Here is a 13,245-nt window from a genome sequence, read left to right as displayed (position 1 = left end):
AGTGTTCTTCAATCTGGTCAAGAACTTGGTCAAATGAAATGAGGGCTAGAGTAGGAATGTACTCGTCCTAGTAGGTTCCGAAATAGAAGGAATTTTTGATCTGGGTTGTCTACGAAAAAAGTTTTTATGACGTTGTCAAACTTTGCGCTCAAAAATTGTCGGTATGCAGTATCACGAAAACTGTTCTTCAATATAGTCAAGAACTTGTTCAATTGAAAAGAGGGCTAGTGTGTACGCTTCTTAGTAGAAAATGAAAAAGAAAGAATTTTTGATCTGGGTTGTTCACGAAAACAAATACTCATGTCGTTGACAATTTTTGCGTTCAAAAATTGTCGGTATGCAATTTCATGAAAAGTACTTTTCAATCTAGTCAAGAACTTGTTCAAATGAAATGAGGGCTAGAGTAGGAGTGTGCTCATCCTATTAGGTTCTGAATTAGAAGGAATTTTTGATCTGGGTTCTTTACGAAAAAATCATTTATGTCGTCGTCAAACTTTGCGCTCAAAAAAGTGTCGGTATGCAGTTTCACAAAAAGTGTTTCATCAATCTAGTCAAGGACTTGTTCAAATGAAACGAGGGCCAGAATAAGAGCGTATGCTTCCCAGTAGAATCTGAAAAAGAAAATAAATATCTGTGTTGTCAACGAAAAATTCACTCATGTCGTTGTCAAATTTTGCGCTCAATAAAGTGTCGGTATGCAGTTTCACGAAAAGTGTTCTTCAATCTGGTCAAGAACTTGGTCAAGTGAAATGAGGGATAGAGTAGGAGTGTACTCGTCCTAGTATGTTCCGAAATAGAAGGATTTTTTGATCTGGCTTGTTTACGAAAAAAAGTATTCATGTCGTTGTCAAACTTTGCGCTCAAAAAAGTGTCGGTATGCAGTTTCACAAAAAGTGTTTTTCAATCTAGTCAAAACTTATCAAATGAAACGAGGGCCAGAATAAGAGCGTATGCTTCCCAGTAGAATCTGAGAAAGAAAAAAAAATGATCTGGGTTGTCAACGAAAAGTTCACCCATGTCGTTGTCAAACTTTGCGCTCAAAAAAGTGTCGGTATGCAGTTTCACAAAAAGTGTTTCATCAATCTAGTCAAGGACTTGTTCAAATGAAACGAGGGCCAGAATAAGAGCTTATGCTTCCCAGTAGAATCTGAAAAAAAAATAAATATCTGTGTTGTCAGCGAAAAACTCACTCATGTCGTTGTCAAATTTTGCGCTCAAAAAAGTGTCGGTATGCAGTTTCACGAAAAGTGTTCTTCAATCTGGTCAAGAACTTGGTCAAGTGAAATGAGGGATAGAGTAGGAGTGTACTCGTCCTAGTAGGTTCCGAAATAGAAGGATTTTTTGATCTGGCTTGTTTACGAAAAAAAGTATTCATGTCGTTGTCAAACTTTGCGCTCAAAAAGTGTCGGTATGCAGACTCACAAAAAGTGTTTTTCAATCTAGTCAAAACTTTTCAAATGAAACGAGGGCCAGAATAAGAGCGTATGCTTCCCAGTAGAATCTGAGAAAGAAAAAAATGATCTGGGTTGTCAACGAAAAGTTCACCCATGTCGTTGTCAAATTTTGCGCTAAAAAAAGTGTCGGTATGCAATTTCACGAAAAGTGTTCTTCAACCTGGTCAAGAACTTGGTCAAATGAAATGAGTGCTAGAGTAGGAGTGTACTCGTCCTAGTAGGTTCCGAAATAGAAGGAATTTTTGATCTGGGTTGTCTACGAAAAAAAGTATTCATGACGTTGTCAAACTTTGCGCTCAAAAATTGTCGGTATGCAGTATCACGAAAAGGGTTCTTCAATATAGTCAAGATCTTGTTCAATTGAAAAGAGGGCTAGTGTAGGAGTGTACGCTTCTTATTAGAAACTGAAACAGAATGAATTTTTTATCTGGGTTGTTCACGAAAACAAGTACTCATGTCGTTGTCAAATTTTGCGCTCAAAAAAGTGTCGGTATGCAGTTTCACGAAATGTGTTCTTCAATCTGGTCAAGACCTTGGTCAAATGAAATGAGTGCTAGAGTAGGAGTGTACTCGTCCTAGTAGGTTCCGAAATAGAAGGAATTTTTGATCTGGGTTGTCTACGAAAAAAAGTATTCATGACGTTGTCAAACTTTGCGCTCAAAAATTGTCGGTATGCAGTATCACGAAAAGGGTTCTTCAATATAGTCAAGAACTTGTTCAATTGAAAAAGGGCTAGTGTAGGAGTGTACGCTTCTTATTAGAAACTGAAACAGAATGAATTTTTGATCTGGGTTGTTCACGAAAACAAATACTCATGTCGTTGTCAAATTTTGCGCTCAAAAAAGTGTCGGTATGCAGTTTCACGAAATGTGTTCTTCAATCTGGTCATGAACTTGGTCAAATGAAACGAGGGCCAGAATAAGAGCGTATGCTTCCCAGTAGAATCTGAAAAAGAAAAAAAATTATCTGTGTTAACAACGAAAAATTCACTCATGTCGTTTTCAAATTTTGCGCTCAAAAAAGTGTCGGTATGCAGTTTCACGAAAAGTGTTCTTCAATCTGGCCAAGAACTTGGTCAAGTGAAATGAGGGCTAGAGTAGGAGTGTACTCGTCCTAGTAGGTTCCGAAATAGAAGGAATTTTCGATCTGGGTTGTCTACGAAAAAAAGTATTCATGACGTTGTCAAACTATGCGCTCAAAATTTGTCGGTATGCAGTATCACGAAAAGGGTTCTTCAATATAGTCAAGAACTTGTTCAATTGAAAAAGGGCTAGTGTAGGAGTGTACGCTTCTTATTAGAAACTGAAACAGAATGAATTTTTGATCTGGGTTGTTCACGAAAACAAATACTCATGTCGTTGTCAAATTTTGCGCTCAAAAAAGTGTCGGTATGCAGTTTCACGAAATGTGTTTTTCAATCTGGTCAAGAACTTGGTCAAATGAAACGAGGGCCAGAATAAGAGCGTATGCTTCCCAGTAGAATCTGAAAAAGAAAAAAAAAATTATCTGTGTTAACAACGAAAAATTCACTCATGTCGTTTTCAAATTTTGCGCTCAAAAAAGTGTCGGTATGCAGTTTCACGAAAAGTGTTCTTCAATCTGGCCAAGAACTTGGTCAAGTGAAATGAGGGCTAGAGTAGGAGTGTACTCGTCCTAGTAGGTTCCGAAATAGAAGGAATTTTCGATCTGGGTTGTCTACGAAAAAAAGTATTCATGACGTTGTCAAACTATGCGCTCAAAAATTGTCGGTATGCAGTATCACGAAAAGGGTTCTTCAATATAGTCAAGAACTTGTTCAATTGAAAAGAGGGCTAGTGTAGGAGTGTACGCTTCTTATTAGAAACTGAAACAGAATGAATTTTTGATCTGGGTTGTTCACGAAAACAAATACTCATGTCGTTGTCAAATTTTGCGCTCAAAAAAGTGTCGGTATGCAGTTTCACGAAATGTGTTCTTCAATCTGGTCAAGAACTTGGTCAAGTGAAATGAGGGCTAGAGTAGGAGTGTACTCGTCCTAGCAGGTTCCGAAATAGAAGGAATTTTCGATCTGGGTTGTCTACGAAAAAAAGTATTCATGACGTTGTCAAACTTTGCGCTCAAAAATTGTCGGTATGCAGTATCACGAAAAGGGTTCTTCAATATAGTCAAGAACTTGTTCAATTGAAAAGAGGGCTAGTGTAGGAGTGTACGCTTCTTATTAGAAACTGAAACAGAATGAATTTTTGATCTGGGTTGTTCACGAAAGCAAATACTCATCTCGTTGTCAATTTTTGCGCTCATTATCACGAAAAGTTTTTTTCAATCTATTCAAGAAATTGTTCAAATGAAATGATGGCTAGAGTAGGAGTGTAATCATCCTAGTAGGTTCTGAAATAGAAGGAAATTTTGATCTGGGTTGTCTACGAAAAAAAAGTATTCATGACGTTGTCAAACTTTGCGCTCAAAAATTGTCGGTATGCAGTATCACGAAAAGGGTTCTTCAATATAGTCAAGAACTTGTTCAATTGAAAAGAGGGCTAGTATAGGAGTGTACGCTTCTTATTAGAAACTGAAACAGAATGAATTTTTGATCTGGGTTGTTCACGAAAACAAATACTCATGTCGTTGTCAAATTTTGCGCTCAAAAAAGTGTCGGTATGCAGTTTCACGAAAAGTGTTCTTCAATCTGGTCAAGAACTTGGTCAAGTGAAATGAGGGCTAGAGTAGGAGTGTACTCGTCCTAGTAGGTTCCGAAATAGAAGGATTTTTTGATCTGGCTTGTTTACGAAAAAAATTACTCATGTCGTTGTCAAACTTTGCGCTCAAAAATTGTCGGTATGCAGTATCACGAAAAGGGTTCTTCAATATAGTCAAGAACTTGTTCAATTGAAAAGAGGGCTAGTGTAGGAGTGTACGCTTCTTATTAAAAACTGAAACAGAATGAATTTTTGATCTGGGTTGTTCACGAAAACAAATACTCATGTCGTTGTCAAATTTTGCGCTCAAAAAAGTGTCGGTATGCAGTTTCACGAAATGTGTTCTTCAATCTGGTCAAGAACTTGGTCAAGTGAAATGAGGGCTAGAGTAGGAGTGTACTCGTCCTAGTAAGTTCCGAAATAGAAGGAATTTTCGATCTGGGTTGTCTACGAAAAAAGAACTTATGTCGTTGTCAAATTTTGCGCTCAAAAATTGTCGGTATGCAGTATCACGAAAAGGGTTCTTCAATATAGTCAAGAACTTGTTCAATTGAAAAGAGGGCTAGTGTAGGAGTGTACGCTTCTTATTAGAAACTGAAACAGAATGAATTTTTGATCTGGGTTGTTCACGAAAGCAAATACTCATCTCGTTGTCAATTTTTTCGCTCATTATCACGAAAAGTTTTTTTCAATCTATTCAAGAAATTGTTCAAATGAAATGATGGCTAGAGTAGGAGTGTAATCATCCTAGTAGGTTCTGAAATAGAAGGAAATTTTGATCTGGGTTGTCTACGAAAAAAAGTATTCATGACGTTGTCAAACTTTGCGCTCAAAAATTGTCGGTATGCAGTATCACGAAAAGGGTTCTTCAATATAGTCAAGAACTTGTTCAATTGAAAAGAGGGCTAGTATAGGAGTGTACGCTCCGTATTAGAAACTGAAACAGAATGAATTTTTGATCTGAGTTGTTCACGAAAACAAATACTCATGTCGTTGTCAAATTTTGCGCTCAAAAAAGTGTCGGTATGCAGTTTCACGAAAAGTGTTCTTCAATCTGGTCAAGAACTTGGTCAAGTGAAATGAGGGCTAGAGTAGGAGTGTACTCGTCCTAGTAGGTTCCGAAATAGAAGGATTTTTTGATCTGGCTTGTTTACGAAAAAATTATTCATGTCGTTGTCAAACTTTGCGCTCAAAAATTGTCGGTATGCAGTATCACGAAAAGGGTTCTTCAATATAGTCAAGAACTTGTTCAATTGAAAAGAGGGCTAGTGTAGGAGTGTACGCTTCTTATTAGAAACTGAAACAGAATGAATTTTTGATCTGGGTTGTTCACGAAAGCAAATACTCATCTCGTTGTCAATTTTTGCGCTCATTATCACGAAAAGTTTTTTTTCAATCTATTCAAGAAATTGTTCAAATGAAATGATGGCTAGAGTAGGAGTGTAATCATCCTAGTAGGTTCTGAAATAGAAGGAATTTTTGATCTGGGTTGTCTACGAAAAAAAGTATTCATGACGTTGTCAAACTTTGCGCTCAAAAATTGTCGGTATGCAGTATCACGAAAAGGGTTCTTCAATATAGTCAAGAACTTGTTCAATTGAAAAGAGGGCTAGTATAGGAGTGTACGCTTCTTATTATAAACTGAAACAGAATGAATTTTTGATCTGGGTTGTTCACGAAAACAATTACTCATGTCGTTGTCAAATTTTGCGCTCAAAAAATTGTCGGTATGCAGTTTCACGAAAAGTGTTCTTCAATCTGGTCAAGAACTTGGTCAAGTGAAATGAGGGCTAGAGTAGGAGTGTACTCGTCCTAGTAGGTTCCGAAATAGAAGGATTTTTTGATCTGGCTTGTTTACGAAAAAAATTATTCATGTCGTTGTCAAACTTTGCGCTCAAAAAAAAGTCGGTATGCAGGTTCACAAAAAGTGTTTTTCAATCTTGTCAAAACTTTTCAAATGAAACGAGGGCCAGAATAAGAGCGTATGCTTCCCAGTAGAATCTGAGAAAGAAAAAAAATGATCTGGGTTGTCAACTAAAAGTTCACCCATGTCGTTGTCAAATTTTGCGCTAAAAAAAGTGTCGGTATGCAATTTCACGAAAAGTGTTCTTCAATCTGGTCAAGAACTTGGTCAAATGAAATGAGGGCTAGAGTAGGAATGTACTCGTCCTAGTAGATTCCGAAATAGAAGGAGTTCTTGTTTTGGTTTGTCTACGAAAAAAGTATTCATGACGTTGTCAAACTTTGCGCTCAAAAATTGTCGGTATGCAGTTTCACAAAAAGTGTTTCATCAATCTAGTCAAGGACTTGTTCAAATGAAACGAGGGCCAGAATAAGAGCGTATGCTTCCCAGTAGAATCTGAAAAAGAAAATAAATATCTGTGTTGTCAACGAAAAATTAACTCATGTCGTTGTCAAATTTTGCGCTCAAAAAAGTGTCGGTATGCAGTTTCACGAAAAGTGTTCTTCAATCTGGTCAAGAACTTGGTCAAATGAAATGAGGGCTAGAGTAGGAATGTACTCGTCCTAGTAGGTTCCGAAATAGAAGGATTTTTTGATCTGGCTTGTTTACGAAAAAAATTATTCATGTCGTTGTCAAACTTTGCGCTCAAAAAAAAGTCGGTATGCAGGTTCACAAAAAGTGTTTTTCAATCTTGTCAAAACTTTTCAAATGAAACGAGGGCCAGAATAAGAGCGTATGCTTCCCAGTAGAATCTGAGAAAGAAAAAAAATGATCTGGGTTGTCAACGAAAAGTTCACCCATGTCGTTGTCAAATTTTGCGCTAAAAAAAGTGTCGGTATGCAATTTCACGAAAAGTGTTCTTCAATCTGGTCAAGAACTTGGTCAAATGAAATGAGGGCTAGAGTAGGAATGTACTCGTCCTAGTAGATTCCGAAATAGAAGGAGTTCTTGTTTTGGTTTGTCTACGAAAAAAGTATTCATGACGTTGTCAAACTTTGCGCTCAAAAATTGTCGGTATGCAGTTTCACAAAAAGTGTTTCATCAATCTAGTCAAGGACTTGTTCAAATGAAACGAGGGCCAGAATAAGAGCGTATGCTTCCCAGTAGAATCTGAAAAAGAAAATAAATATCTGTGTTGTCAACGAAAAATTAACTCATGTCGTTGTCAAATTTTGCGCTCAAAAAAGTGTCGGTATGCAGTTTCACGAAAAGTGTTCTTCAATCTGGTCAAGAACTTGGTCAAGTGAAATGAGGGATAGAGTAGGAGTGTACTCGTCCTAGTAGGTTCCGAAATAGAAGGATTTTTTGATCTGGCTTGTTTACGAAAAAAAGTATTCATGTCGTTGTCAAACTTTGCGCTCAAAAAAGTTTCGGTATGCAGTTTCACAAAATATGTTTTTCAATCTAGTCAAAACTTTTCAAATGAAACGAGGGCCAGAATAAGAGCGTATGCTTCCCAGTAGAATCTGAGAAAGAAAAAAATAATAATCTGGGTTGTCAACGAAAAGTTCACCCATGTCGTTGTCAAATTTTGCGCTAAAAAAAGTGTCGGTATGCAATTTCACGAAAAGTGTTCTTCAACCTGGTCAAGAACTTGGTCAAATGAAATGAGTGCTAGAGTAGGAGTGTACTCGACTCGTCCTAGTAGGTTCCAAAATAGAAGGAATTTTTGATCTGGGTTGTCTACGAAAAAAAGTATTCATGACGTTGTCAAACTTTGCGCTCAAAAATTGTCGGTATGCAGTATCACGAAAAGGGTTCTTCAATATAGTCAAGAACTTGTTCAATTGAAAAGAGGGCTAGTGTAGGAGTGTACGCTTCTTATTAGAAACTGAAACAGAATGAAATTTTGATCTGGGTTGTTCACGAAAACAAATACTCATGTCGTTGTCAAATTTTGCGCTCAAAAAAGTGTCGGTATGCAGTTTCACGAAATGTGTTCTTCAATCTGGTCAAGAACTTGGTCAAGTGAAATGAGGGCTAGAGTAGGAGTGTACTCGTCCTAGTAGGTTCCGAATTAGAAGGAATTTTTGATCTGGGTTGTCTACGAAAAAAAGTATTCATGACGTTGTCAAACTTTGCGCTCAAAAATTGTCGGTATGCAGTATCACGAAAAGGGTTCTTCAATATAGTCAAGAACTTGTTCAATTGAAAAGAGGGCTAGTGTAGGAGTGTACGCTTCTTATTAGGAACTGAAACATAATGAATTTTTGATCTGGGTAGTTCACGAAAACAAATACTCATGTCGTTGTCAAATTTTGCGCTCAAAAAAGTGTCGGTATGCAGTTTCACGAAAAGTGTTCTTCAATCTGGCCTAGAACTTGGTCAAGTGAAATGAGGGCTAGAGTAGGAGTGTACTCGTCCTAGTAGGTTCCGAAATAGAAGGATTTTTTGATCTGGCTTGTTTACGAAAAAAAGTATTCATGTCGTTGTCAAACTTTGCGCTCAAAAAAGTGTCGGTATGCAGTTTCACAAAATATGTTTTTCAATCTAGTCAAAACTTTTCAAATGAAACGAGGGCCAGAATAAGAGCGTATGCTTCCCAGTAGAATCTGAGAAAGAAAAAAATAATAATCTGGGTTGTCAACGAAAAGTTCACCCATGTCGTTGTCAAATTTTGCGCTAAAAAAAGTGTCGGTATGCAATTTCACGAAAAGTGTTCTTCAACCTGGTCAAGAACTTGGTCAAATGAAATGAGTGCTAGAGTAGGAGTGTACTCGACTCGTCCTATTAGGTTCCAAAATAGAAGGAATTTTTGATCTGGGTTGTCTACGAAAAAAAGTATTCATGACGTTGTCAAACTTTGCGCTCAAAAATTGTCGGTATGCAGTATCACGAAAAGGGTTCTTCAATATAGTCAAGAACTTGTTCAATTGAAAAGAGGGCTAGTGTAGGAGTGTACGCTTTTTATTAGAAACTGAAACATAATGAATTTTTGATCTGGGTTGTTCACGAAAACAAATACTCATGTCGTTGTCAAATTTTGCGCTCAAAAAAGTGTCGGTATGCAGTTTCACGAAAAGTGGTCTTCAATCTGGCCTAGAACTTGGTCAAGTGAAATGAGGGCTAGAGTAGGAGTGTACTCGTCCTAGTAGGTTCCGAAATAGAAGGATTTTTTGATCTGGCTTGTTTACGAAAAAAAGTATTCATGTCGTTGTCAAACTTTGCGCTCAAAAAAGTGTCGGTATGCAGTTTCACAAAATATGTTTTTCAATCTAGTCAAAACTTTTCAAATAAAACGAGGGCCAGAATAAGAGCGTATGCTTCCCAGTAGAATCTGAGAAAGAAAAAAATAATAATCTGGGTTGTCAACGAAAAGTTCACCCATGTCGTTGTCAAATTTTGCGTTAAAAAAAGTGTCGGTATGCAATTTCACGAAAAGTGTTCTTCAACCTGGTCAAGAACCTGGTCAAATGAAATGAGTGCTAGAGTAGTAGTGTACTCTACTCGTCCTAGTAGGTTCCAAAATAGAAGGAATTTTTGATCTGGGTTGTCTACGAAAAAAAGTATTCATGACGTTGTCAAACTTTGCGCTCAAAAATTGTCGGTATGCAGTATCACGAAAAGGGTTCTTCAATATAGTCAAGAACTTGTTCAATTGAAAAGAGGGCTAGTGTAGGAGTGTACGCTTCTTATTAGAAACTGAAACAGAATGAAATTTTGATCTGGGTTGTTCACGAAAACAAATACTCATGTCGTTGTCAAATTTTGCGCTCAAAAAAGTGTCGGTATGCAGTTTCACGAAATGTGTTCTTCAATCTGGTCAAGAACTTGGTCAAGTGAAATGAGGGCTAGAGTAGGAGTGTACTCGTCCTAGTAGGTTCCGAAATAGAAGGAATTTTTGATCTGGGTTGTCTACGAAAAAAAGTATTCATGACGTTGTCAAACTTTGCGCTCAAAAATTGTCGGTATGCAGTATCACGAAAAGGGTTCTTCAATATAGTCAAGAACTTGTTCAATTGAAAAGAGGGCTAGTGTAGGAGTGTACGCTTCTTATTAGAAACTGAAACAGAATGATTTTTTGATCTGGGTTGTTCACGAAAACAAATACTCATGTCGTTGTCAAATTTTGCGCTCAAAAAAGTGTCGGTATGCAGTTTCACGAAAAGTGTTCTTCAATCTGGCCAAGAACTTGGTCAAGTGAAATGAGGGCTAGAGTAGGAGTGTACTCGTCCTAGTAGGTTCCGAAATAGAAAGATTTTTTGATCTGGCTTGTTTACGAAAAAAATTACTCATGTAGTTGTCAAACTTTGCGCTCAAAAAAGTGTCGGTATGCAGTTTCACAAAAAGTGTTTTTCAATCTAGTCAAAACTTTTCAAGCGAAACGAGAGCCAGAATAAGAGCGTATGCTTCCCAGTAGAATCTGAGAAAGAAAAAAAATGATCTGGGTTGTCAACGAAAAGTTCACCCATGTCGTTGTCAAATTTTGCGCTAAAAAAGTGTCGGTATGCAATTTCACGAAAAGTGTTCTTCAATCTGGTCAAGAACTTGGTCAAATGAAAAGAGGGCCAGAGTAGGAGTGTACTCGTCCTAGTAGGTTCCGAAATAGAAGGAATTTTTGATCTGGGTTGTCTACGAAAAAAAGTATTTATGACGTTGTCAATTTTTGTGTTCAAATTTGTCGGTATGCAGTATCATGAAAAGTACTTTTCAATCTGGTCAAGAACTTGTTCAAATGAAATGAGGACTAGAGTAGGAGTGTGCTCATCCTATTAGATTCTGAAATAGAAGGAGTTTTTGATCTGGGTTGTTTACGAAAAAAAGTATTCATGTCGTCGTCAAACTTTGCGCTCAAAAAAGTGTCGGTATGCAATTTCACGAAAAGTGTTCTTCAATCTAGTCAAGGACTTTTTCAAATGAAACGAGGGCCAGAATAAGAGCGTATGCATCTCAGTAGAATCTGGAAAAGAATAAAAAATTATCTGTGTTGTCAACGAAAAATTCACTCATGTCGTTGTCAAATTTTGCGCTCAAAAAAATGTCGGTATGCAGTTTCACGAAAAGTGTTCTTCAATCTGGTCAAGAACTTGGTCCAGTGAAAAGAGGGCTAGAGTAGGAGTGTACTCGTCCTAGTAGGTTCCGAAATAGAAGGAATTTTTGATCTGGGTTGTCTACGAAAAAAAAAGTATTCATGACGTTGTTAAACTTTGCGCTCAAAAATTGTCGGTATGCAGTATCAGTAAAAAAAAGTGTTCTTCAATATAGTAAGGAACTTGTTCAATTGAAAAGAGGGCTAGTGTAGGAGTGTACGCGTGTACGCTTCTTAGTAGAAACTGAAACAGATTGAATTTTTGATCTGGGTTGTTCACGAAAAAAAATACTCATGTAGTTGTCATCTTTTTCGCTCAAAATTTTTCGGTATGCAGTATCAAGAAAAGTGTTTCTCAATCTAGTCAAGGACTTGTTCAAGTGAAACGAGGGCTAGAAAAATTTTGTATGCTTCCCAGTAGGCTCAGAAAAAGAAAAAAAAATGCTTTGGGTTGTCTAGAAAAAATTTACTCATGTCGTTGCCAAACTTTGCGCTCAAAAAAGTGTCGGTATGCAGTTTCACGAAAAAAGTTTTTCAATCTATTCAAGGACTTTTTCAAATGAAATGAGGGCTAGAGTGGGAATGTATGCATCCTATTAGGTGCTGAAACAGAAGGAATTTTTAATCTGGATTGTCTACGAAAAAAAGAACTTATTTTGTTGTCAAATTTTGCGCTCAAAAAGTATCGGCATGCAGTTTCACGAAAAGTGTTCTTCAATATAGTCAAGAACTTGTTCAATTGAAATGAGGGCTAGAGTGAGAGTGGTGTATGCATCCTATTAGGTTCTTAAACAGACGGAATTTTTGATCTGGGTTGTCTACAAAAAAAAAGAATTTATGTCGTTGTCAATCTTTGCGCTCAAAAATTGTCGTTATGCAGTATCACGAAAAGTATTTTTCAATCTGGTCAAAGACTTGTTCAAATGAAATAATGGCTAGAGTAGCAGTGTACTCACATTAGTACGTTCTGAAATATAAGGAATTTTTGATCTCGGTTGTCTACGAAAAAAGAACTTATGTCCTTGTCAACCTTTGCGCTCAAAAATTGTCGGTTGGCAGTATCACGAAAATTGTATTTCAATCTAGTCAAGAGTTTTTTTCAAATGAAATTAGGGCTAGAGTAGGAGTGTACTCATCCTAGTACGTTCTGAAATAGAAGGATTTTTTGATTTGGGTTGTTTACGAAAAAAGTATTCTTGTCGTTGTCAAACTTTGCGCTCAAAAAGTGTCGGTATGCAGTATCACGAAAAGTATTTTTCAATCTAGTCAAAGACTTGTTCAAATGATATGAGGGCTAGTGTAGGAGTGTACGCTTCCTAGTAGGTACTGAAATAGAAGGAATTTTTGATCTGGGTTGTTCACGAAAAAAATACTTATGTCGTTGTCAAAACTTGCGCTCCAAAAATTGTCGGTATGCAGTATCACGAAAAGTGTTTTTCAATCTAGTCAAGGACTTGTTCAAATGAAATGAGGGCTAGAATAAGAGTGTATGCTTCCCAGTAGGCTCTGAAAAAGAGAAAAAACTGTTTTGTGTTGTCTAGGAAAAGTTTACTCGTGTCGTTGCCAAACTTTGCGCTCAAGAAAAAGTCGGTATGCAGTTTCACGATAAAAGTTTTTCAATCTAGTCAAGGACTTGTTCAAATGAAATGAAGGCTAGAGTGGGAGTGTATGCATCTTGTTAGGTTCTTAAACAGAAGGAATTTTTTATCTGGGTTGTCTTCGAAAAAAGAACTTATGTCGTTGTCAAACTTTGCGCTCAAAAATTGTCGGTATGCAGTATCACGAAAAGTGTTTTTCAATCTAGTCAAGAGTTTGTTCAAATGAAATGAGGGCTAGAGTAGGAGTGTGCGCTTCCTAGTACATTCCGAAATAGAAGTAATTTTTGATCTGGTTTGTCTACGAAAAAAATATTCATGTCGTTGTCAAACTTTGCGTTTAAAAATTGTCGGAATGCAGTGTCAGGTAAAGTATTTTTCAATCTAATCAAAGAATTGTTCAAATGAAATGAGGGCTAGTGCAGGAGTGTACGCTTCCTATTAGGTACTGAAATAGAAGGAATTTTTGGTCTGCATTGTCTACGAAAAAAGAACTTATGTCGTTGTCAAATTTTGCGCTCAAAAAGTG

The sequence above is a fragment of the Convolutriloba macropyga genome, chromosome 11 (genome assembly GCF_964194025.1).
Source record: "Convolutriloba macropyga chromosome 11, txConMacr16.3, whole genome shotgun sequence".
Lineage (NCBI taxonomy): Eukaryota > Metazoa > Xenacoelomorpha > Acoela > Convolutidae > Convolutriloba > Convolutriloba macropyga.
This window is presented reverse-complemented; position numbering follows the sequence as displayed.